Source organism: Phyllostomus hastatus, unplaced genomic scaffold, assembly GCF_019186645.2.
Source record: "Phyllostomus hastatus isolate PE091 unplaced genomic scaffold, TTU_PhHast_1.1 phas_contig_137, whole genome shotgun sequence".
NCBI lineage: Eukaryota > Metazoa > Chordata > Mammalia > Chiroptera > Phyllostomidae > Phyllostomus > Phyllostomus hastatus.
Window position 1 is genome coordinate 5,764,566 of NW_025333583.1, and position 10,362 is coordinate 5,774,927.

Here is a 10,362-nt window from a genome sequence, read left to right on the forward strand (position 1 = left end):
ATGACTTACGTTTACATTGTCTTTTCTATGAAAGGCAGGGCGAGAACAGACATGCCCACGTGGCTCTCGTGTGCTTTTAAATTATACAATGATATCCAATATGAAAAGATTATAGGACTGAGGTTTACATGCATTTGCGTGGTGACATTTTAGAATGTCAATAAATTTGTTTTTTGAGATGTTAAGAGGAGCAAGAAGGGGGAAGGCAGCGTTATTTATTTCTTTCTATTCTTGGAACCATGAATGAGGTAGGCACAAATACATTCCCTTTAGAGCTAAGAACTAGGACATAGTGGGTTAGTGAGACTAGACATAGTACCGAGTTTAGTTCATACATTGGTCTTAGAGGGTGATGGATGGAGAGAAGTTCTATCTTTGTGTTGCGGCCTCCACCAACAACAATGTGTTGTAAAAATGTCTTTCATGTAAAAAGTGCAGTAAATATTTACTATTTATAATGAATAAACAGCTATGAAAACTTGTCCCCACACTGCCTTTTTTTGTGGGAATGGGTGGATGTAGTATTAATAAAAACTTGGAAATGGGGAGCCAGCAATACACGGACTTCGCTTCTAATGGTGCCTTTCAGACTCGGTTGTAACATGGACAAATAAAGTCACGCAACCCAGAGGAGTATATTCTTAAAGAACCTTGGTTGGACACACTGTTAAGAATTGAAGTTTGTATTTTTGTAGAGGTAGAATTTAGGAAAATCAATCCTTAAGGTCAGATTCCTCTGTCCTCGGTTCTCTTAGAACTGTGGTTCCCATCACTGAACTTGGAAGGGTGTCCTCCCCCCACCCCCCAGAGCACCTAACTTCATCCTCATCTCCAATGGCCATGTTCGCTGAAATTTTTATCAAAAGCTCTCATATTTTGTTTTTTTTTAGATGCTTTCTTCACTCTTCATGAAAAACGTTACTGTCTCTTTCATTCATTTTTTCATCCCTCCCTCCTTTCCTCCCTCCTTTCAACACTTATTTGAATGTTTATTTAATGAGAGTCTAAACGTGCCATCTAACAGGTAACAGATGATGGCATTGGCATTCCTCTTTTATAGATGAGGAAACTGAGCCATGTGGAGCTTCCACGACATCACCCAGTGCCAGAGCTGGGATTCGAATGCAGGGAGGCGGATTCCAGAGCCCATGTGCTTAAACGCATATTCTTCTGCTTCCCCGAGTCCAGTCTGGTGTGGGGGAACTTTAGAGTCAGAAAGATACCAAGGAACCTTGTTCAATTTGGTAGCAACTGGCCATGTGTGGCTATTTAAAGTAATTAAAAGTAAATGACATGAACAAGTGAGTTCCTCAGTTGCACGAGCCATGTCCTAAGTGCGCACTAGTCAAAAGCTACAGCATTGGGCAAGAAAGATACAGAACATCCCCGTCATTGGAGAAAGTTCTGTCGGTCAGCGCTGACCTAGAGCATGTGAGTTCATCTCTTAAAAACCCCAAAGGACTTGAAATGCAGTAGGTAAAAATTTCCAAATTCTTTAAATGCCTTTGGTCTTTTTATCTTACCCACTTGTCCTTTCAGCCAACTATGTTGGCTTCTTTTCTGAGAATCATTTTTCCAAAACTATTATGAGAAGAGAAAAGGAAGGCAATTCTAGTTATATTTGTTATCTTCTTTAATCCTTACAAAATCCCATGAGGCAGGCATTTTTAGCCCCAATTTACAGATCAGCGGACTGAGGTGTAGAGTTGTTGATCAGTTTGGCCAGGGGCACACACAGCCAGACACAGCAGAAACTGGCTTTGGCTTCTACCCAGGCTAGTGGCAGAACCTGTTTTCCTATCGCCTTTTCAAATGCTGCCTGCAACATTCACGTCACTGTGTCAACCTATCCTCCGTGCCAGACTCAAGTTGAAAACAGCCAAACTCAAGTTGAAAACAAGCATTAAAAAAACGCACTCCCAATTCACAAGAGACACTACCAGGATGTGGGATTACACAACAGCAACTGATCTTACATATCACTTTCCTTTCCCTCCTGATCTCAGAACTTGCTGTGTGTGGCTCATATTTCTTTTCGATATACTTCTTCATGTCCTTTTATTTCTGCATACCTCGGAGACATGTTGCTTGGCTCATATTTCTCCTGCTGAACGTCCCCATAGAGCATTTGTTCCCTATTTTTTGGTGTCAAATCTATCTCCAAGGGAATGGGGATCTGACCTCCCCGGTCCTAATCCTAGTTGGGGTCCTCACTTCATTCCCTGGGACAAGCAGCCTTAAGGACTTTGGGACCTTGGCATTCAACTGGGCTTCAACCTGATTGTGTCTGGAGAGGTTCCCCTTTGTTCCCTTAGCTATACCATTTCATTTGTAAAGTTAAAACTAAAAGCTGAAAACCGAACTTGAAATTATTAAATGATGTCTGTATTAATGTCAGCTGCTGAGTCATTCCTTGGCAGTGATAGGTACCGTTTTTCACATCTGTGATGGAAACACATTGTTTTAGGCTTTTAGCCCACTTTGGAAGTGTATTTTCACATACATTTGCATATTTGGGGAACATTCTGTGTTTGAAGGGAGCTTATTAGTGCTAGCATATAGAAGCAATGGAATAGACAAAGTCACTGACTTAGGAGTTTAGAAAGAGTCTCAAATGAGGAGGGGACAGATTAATACTCATGGCGTGGACATCAAACTATATAACTACCACATGGAACAAGAACCAACATCTCTATAGGAACACAATCTGTTTGGGGGACAAAGACTTGGGCCTCAACCGTTCTGAGTAATTTTGGGTGTTTAATCATGTATGGATAAGGAGAGCTGGTGTCAAACGTTGAGGAGCAGGATAAGTGACAAGTGGCCGTATTTATGCGAAGAGATCCACAGAGCCCTTCTCAGTGCTAGACGTGCGCTCATGGGTCTGGAATTGCAGTGTTAGGTGAATGAAAAGGGAGGAACAGAGCTAGGCTCAGCCTTCTTGCCAAATACCAGTGATGTAAGCTAGTTCTATCTTTTTTAGAGATAGAACTCTTAGGTGTTGCTGACCATTGTATCCCATCATGCCTGAGCCATGATGGGTACTCAATACATGCTTGTTCAATAAAAGCCATATTTCTGTGTTTCTGACTGATGCAGATGACACAGAGTTGATTTCTCTGGATTCACCATTGGGAAGATGAGAATAGAAAAGGGAAATAGCTAGTTAGTTTATTGCTTAGAGCCCTGGTTTCACCCCTGGCTGTATAGGATTCTGAGGAATTATTAAGATGACAACAACAACAAGCAGACTAATGCTTGGGTGCACCTGGACTGCTAGAGTCAGAATGCGTGCAGATGGAGTCAGGGAGGGTTGACAAAGCAAGAACTCAGGGAGTAGTTTTTGGCTGCACTGAAGTCTTGGCCACACTTAACCAGAAAACTGACTGATGAGCGTTCTGGGACTCGGAATAGTGATTAGGGTCACTTAGCAGAGCAGAGCTGAGAGAGAGAAGTCACTTTGGAGAATGGAGACACTTCAGCCCCACATGTCCCCAAACCCTACTGCCAGCTCTCGACCTAAAGGGAGAGATATAAAAAGCAGCAGTGACGTTGGGGGAAGGTAAGTCGTGGAACTGGTGTTTGGTTGACATGTCCTAGTGGGTCCCTAGCAGGAGGTCTGCAAAGTCCCATTCCCCGCCAAAACCCGTAGTGCTGGGGCTTTCCCCGCAAAAGCGTGTTGACATCTTGGTCCTCAGGCTCTCATCTGGCTCCCCTAATCCTTGAAGACGAACATTAATTCAGCTCCTGAGCCTTGAAAACGAGGCCCCCAGCCAGCTCTTTTCATTACTTGCGGAGTGAGAGAAATAGGCAGTGGTTTTTATTTCCTGATTCATTACTGTGCTTGATATTTATCACGGTCCTCCTGCTGTCAAAAGACCACAGCTCTTAATGAGCTTGATCCGTAAACAAACAGTTGGAACACAAAGTAACATATAAGGAAAAGTTAGTGTGGGAACCCCGAAGAGGAGAGCATTGGAACACTTTTTAGAAACAATAACCCTTTCTAGGGGTAAATATCAGGTTGCCCCCAAAATTCATTTTTTTCTTTCTTTTTCACTTTCATTCATTTTTAAGATCTATTTTGTTGATTATGCTATTACAATTGTCCTAATTTTCCCCCCTTTGCCCCTTCTACCTGAATACCCCATTGCCTTCAGCAATCCCCCCTTAGTTCATGTTGGTGGGTCGTATGTGTAAGTTCTTTGGTTTTTCCATTTTCTATACTGTTCTTAACCTCTCCCTGTCTATTTTGTACCTACCAATTTGTACTTCCTTTTTTTTAAAGATTTTATTTATTTATCCCTAGAGAGAGGGGAAGGGAAGGAGATAGAGAGGGAGAAAAATATCAGTGTGTGGCTGCCTCTCAAGCATCCCCCACTGGGGACCTGGCCCAAAACCCAGGCATGTGCCCTGACTGGGAATCGAACCACGACCCTTCAATTCACAGCCCGCACGAAATCTACTGAGCTACACTAGTCAGAGCCAATTTGTACTTCTTAATCCCTGCACTTTTCCCTTATTCTCCCCATTCCCCTTCCTCAACATGATCTCCATATTTCTGTTTCTGTTTTTGTTCTGCTTGTTTGCTTAGGGTTTTTTTAGATTCAATTGTTGATAGTTGTGAATTTATTGCCATTTTATTGTTCATAGTTTTGATCTTCTTTATCTTAAATAAGTCTCTAACATTTCACATAATAAGGCTTGGTGCTGATGAACTCCTTTAACTTGACCTTATTTGGGAAGCACTTTGTCGATCCCTCCATTTAAATGATAGCTTTGCTGGATAGAGTAATCTAGGTTGTAGGTCCTTGCTTTTCATCACTTTGAATATTTCTTGCCAGCCCCTTCTAGCCTGCAAAGTCTCTTTTGAGAAATCAGCTGATGGTCTTATGGGAACTCCTTTGGAGGTAACTATCTGGTTTTCTCTTGCTGCTTTTAAGATTATCTCTTTATCTTTAATTTTTGGCATTTTAATCATGATGTGTCTTGGTGTGATCCTCTTTGGGTCCATCTTGTTTGGGACTCTCTGTGCTTCCTGGGCTTGTGTGTCTATTTCTTTCACCAAATTAGGGATTTTTTTTTCAAATAAGTTTTCAATTTCATGCTCTTTCTCTTCTCTTTTGGAACCCCTATGATTTGGATATTGGTATGGTTGAAGATGTCCCAGAGGTTCCTTTGCCTATTTTCACTTTTTCAGACTCTTTTTTCTTTTTGTTGTTCTGATTGAATGTTTTTTTCTTCCTTATGTTCCAAATCATTGATTTGATTCTTGGCCTCATCTCCTCCACTGTTCCCTGTAAACTTTTCTTTATTTCACTTAGTGTATACTTCATTGCTTCCTGGGTCTCTTTTATGCTGTGGAGGTACCCAAGGAGTTCCTTGAGCACCCTAATAACCAGTGATTTGAACTCTGCATCTAATAGATTGCTTATCTCTATTTTGTTTAGTTCTTCTGGAGTTTTGTTTTGTTTTGTTCTTTCATTTGGGCCATATTTCTTTGTCTTCTCATTTTGGCAGCCTCCCTGTGTGTGTTTGTGTGTATTAGGTAGAGCTGCTTTAACTCCCTGTCTTAGTAGCATGGCCTGTTGTACAAAAATCATACCTGTAAGTTGGATGGGGTGGAAACTTAGGTAATCACCAGGGTGAGGCAACACCTGTGACAGCTCTGTGGCTGTGTGTCGGGGAGGGCTCAGAGAGGGGACAGTACCACTGCCTGGCCTTTGGAGTTTTGTCTGGGAAGAAGTTGTCTCTTGGTCCTCACCCCGATGATCTCCAGTTTATGGGGTTCAGAAGGTCTGAGGTTAAGAAAAAATGGGACATTTCTTTATTCCTTAGAAGTGGATTGAGAGACTTTCCACCTCAGGGGCCCAATAAGAAACACACGGGAGAAGGAACACGTATCTGCCATGATTGTCATCTTTCTAAGTTGTCCCCTCAAAAGCTTGGTAGGGGTGTCATGCCAGTTCTTAGTAGCCCAGCTGTGTTTCCATCATTGGGAAGCTCTGGATGCTGCAGTGCCCTTTGTTCCAGGTTGACTGGGATGACCCATTCTTACTAATTATCCAAAGATGTGTTACTAGCCCCATGATCTCTTTGCTTAGCCTGGATGGACAAAAATAGGAAGAACTGTCTTTCTTATTTTTTGTTTTTAAGCTCCAAGTTTAAATTATTCTGAGGGGCAAACTCTACCCCACCCCTCCCAAACACACTCTAGTGTGTTCCTGGTTATATAAAGGGAAAGCAAGTATCCTACTGTAGGAGGGAGAGTCAAGAACATATACACGTATGCACAAATGTTGAGAAATGAAGCAGCTTTGCAGACAAATGTAAAAAGCTCTCTTCCTAGGTGTTTTGTGTTTACATATTATATTTACCTGGAGGAAATCAGTTCCTTCTTTCTGGGCTTGGAAGAGTGGAGACCTGCTTAGGGGAAGTCAACTGTTCCCAGGAGCACAGGGGAAGAGGCTGGTGGGAGTGTTTGGGTCTGGGTCTCAGGCAATCATGGGTTACATCAGTCAGAGTCAACAGGAAACAGATGTCACTCTTGAATGTGGAAATTCAGGGAAGGTCTTTTAAGAAAGAGAGTGTTTACAACGTTGGAGGGGTGCAGGGGAATTGCAAGGGATTATACGAGCAGGAGAGAAGGAGGGCGGCTATGGGGTGGGTGGGAGAGTCCTGGAGAGCGGTTGGCTCTGACAGTGACCTCTGCTGAAGGGGCGCAGTCATCGGGGCAGCTGCAAGAGGAGTGAGGCAAGGGAACACTCTCCGAACTCCTGCTGGGGCTCCTATGGGCTGAGCCCAGTTAGAAGCCAGAAGGCACAGGAGCCAAACATGTGGGTCTGTGCAGTAGCTCCTGCAGAGAGCAGGGCGGGGAAGGGCCAAGAGGGGTCTGAGAGGGCCCACGGACTGTAATGAGGTTTAAGCTTTCTGTTTCACAGTCCCTTTCTGTTATTCCTGACTTTTCAGAGAAAGTCAGCCTTAGCTATTGCCCTAAGCGAGGAAGGGAGGGTCCGAGCCTCAGCTGGGGAGAGGTGGACACGGGGAGGTTAAAAGGCGTCAGGTCCTGCCACTCCAAAGCCAGCTGGTTGGCTGAGACGGTTAAGTGAGATTTATATGCAAGATGTAGTCATTTACCAAGCATTCCCAGAGCTGTTCAGGTGAGAGGGATCTGGCCGAGGGCTGGACTTCTTGGGGTTAAGTAGTGTGGGTGTTTGCATTCTAAGAGTGAGAATGCTCTTTGATAGTTACAGAGTGTTTTACTATAGTTCCAGGAGGAATTGCTTCTCAGCCTTTTGGCTAAGATCAAGTGTAGTGTCTCTTCTTATCAGTTTAACATAGTTCCGGGAGATCTGGAACATCAGACTTGCCCATGTAAACAATTTCATAACTATTTGCAACTTTTCTGTCTCCTCCATAGTTTAAATTTATGAAGATAAGGAGAGCATCTTGGTTATTTTTATATTTCCAACTTTATTTTATTCATTGTGAACTTGCTTGACATGTTTATTGAATAGAATCAAATGGTTTTTTTACCATTTACACTTGGTTATTATGCACCACGTGTTAGCTCTTTATACCTTAAACACAGCACATTCACTTGTGTGATTGATTTAAATACTAAATTCTATTCTTGTGTGCTTTTGTCTTTATACTTTGCTGATAATGTAAAGCTTTATGGACTGATTGATTGAGGAGGGTGAGGGGAGACGAGAATCTGGGGTAATTTCCAGGATTCTTGCTTGGGTGACAGGCTTGATGGTGGTTCTTTGCACCAAGATAATAAAAGCAGGAGGAAGAGGAGTGGGTGTGGAGAAGCTCATGTATTCCCTTTTGGGTATAATCTACTGATGGGGAAGTGTCTCAGGGGCATCCAAGGAGGGCTGTCTAATAGGTGACTGACACATAAACCTGCCATTAGGGAGTGGTATCTGCTGAAGATTATTGTTTGAGAATAAGAGAGGGATTCGTAGGATGAGAGATTCAACCACGTTCATAGGCTGAGAAGAATAGGCTGATGGCATGGGAGATTCTTGTGGGCTTCATTGTGTCTCCCCAAAATGCACGTTCAAGTCTTGACTCTTCATACCTGTGAATGTGGTTTCATTTGGAAACAGAGTCCTCGTAGATGTCATTACTATGTAAGCTAAGATGAGGTCCTAGAGGAGGAGGGTGGACCTTTAGTCCAATATGCCTGGAGTCCTTATGAAAAGACAAGAGCCTCAGATAGACACACGTGATGACAGGCAGAGATTGAAACGCTGCAGCTACACATTAAGAAACACCAAGGAATGACAAGGGTAGCCAGCCACCGCCAGAAGCTGGGAGAGAGGCAAGGGACAGCTTCGCTCTCCATGCCCTTAGGAGGAGCCAACCCTGATGACCCCGTGAACTTCTAGCTTCCAGAACTGTGAGACAATACATTTCTACTGTTATGAGCCACCAAGTTTGCAGTAGGTTGTTACAGCAGCCCTAGGAAACGTGTGTAGAGAAGTTGAAGATGCAGAAGAAAAGAGGTCACTGATGAAAGTAGCAAGTCCTTGTGGAGTATGGGGGGGGGTGGTGAGAGGGATTTAGAGGAACTGGCTTTATCCAGGACAGAGAATATACTTTTAAACCTTTTCTACTTAAATAACAGCAGTAGGAAAGAACATGGACACGTTAGCAGGTAGAAGAGCCACACAGTTGTGGCTGGGAGGAGGCGGGCATTTAAATGGCTGCAGAGGAGCAGTAAGCTCTCTGTCTTGGTACACAGAGAGGTTGTGATGCAGCTGGGAACGCCCAAGGGTGGGTGGAGTGATTTTCTTTAGCCCCACTTGGAGCTCAGGAGCAGGGACTGAGTGGACTGCAGACTAGACTGACTTTTTGGGAAAGATTTGTAGCAACTCCAGCTAGGAGGGAGTGGGGGAAATGCCACTGGCAAGGATGGCAGAGGCTGGCTCTTGCAGGGACAAGAGGGACAAGGTCCCTCTGTCTCGAGGGACATCATAAGGGTTTCCTCCTACCTGCATGTGAAGCTGCTAGACCAGGGTTTCAAAGCAGGGAGGGACACGACCTACAATACATTGTTGGAAAGATCATTTTGGAGAGCTGCTTTTGGAGCCTGGGACAGTACCCGAGATGGGGAGCACTGCATCTCCACCCAGGGATTCCACGGATATGCTGAAAAAACAAACAAACAAAATAACACAAAAAAACCCCCCAAAAACCCCCAAGCTGCAGGCCCTGGCTGGCGTAGCTCAGTGGATTGAGCACAGGCTGCGAACCAAAGCATCGCAGGTTTGATTCCCAGTCAGGGCACATGCCTGGGTTGCAGGCCACGGCCCCCAGAAACTGCTAATTGCTGTTTCTCTCTCTCTCTCTTTCTCCCTTCCTTCCCTCTCTAAAAATAAATAAATAAAACTTAAAAAGATAATAATAATTAAAAAAACCCCAAGCTGCTGGAATTGATGGGAATCCAAAGCGGGGGGTACATTCTTCTGAGACAACCTTCCTTCTACTCCTTTGCAGTATCAAAGTCCTTAAAAATGACACATCATTCTGAAAGTGGTAGGCTGTGTAACCTAATGCTGTAGACGTTGGGGGACTGAAGACCACAGTTTTAAGTTCTGGATCAGCAAGTGAAAATTTTTTACTAGCTCTATGATTTTGGATGTTACCTTATTTCTCTAAAGTAATTTTAAATTCTATAAAGAAAGCAATATGGTTATGGTGCCTTTATTGACTCTGTTGAGGGTTGCATGTATCTTGCAATATCAATGCAAGTGATGAATAATCAATGTTAGTTATTGATATTATTGTCTCATTAACCTGATATTATTATCTATTTAATCTCATTAATCATAATGTACAGGTTATAAAATGTGTTTCTTGGCTTTTAAACTTGTACATTAATCTAAACTTGTTGCTAAAATAATGGAGGGATTATTTAGTTTTTAAATTTATTTTAAATTATAGTTGACATACACAGAAGGATTATTTTTAAGGACCGTAGATGGGGAAGTCACAAAACAGCTCCTTCCTGTGAACGTAGTATGTTGTGATGTATTCACAGTTTCTCTCCTTTGCCATATAGGGTCATAGTTTTAAAACGGACTCCCTCTTACCACCAAGAGTTCCAAAACTAATGGGACTGGAAGTTACAAACAATAAAATAATCGGCTGACCTCTGCTGCAAAGAATCTTCACCGACAGCACCTTATTTATCACTGCAGCTGTCGTCATGAAAACAGGTCTGTTTCTAAGGCCCGAAGGAAGCACAGTAAGGGTCAGTCTGAGGCACTGGCCCCTGCCCCCCCGAGCCCCCCACCCCCTGTGCTCACTCACGGGGAGAGGTTTGCCTGCAGGACTGATTCCTAACAG

General features: G+C 43.3%; 1 pseudogene; it reads left to right on the plus strand.

Moving 5' to 3' along the window:
* Positions 1–7,279: 7,279 nt before the first annotated feature.
* On the plus strand, positions 7,280–7,450 carry LOC123830035 (annotated as a pseudogene).
* The last annotated feature ends 2,912 nt before the right edge of the window (positions 7,451–10,362 follow it).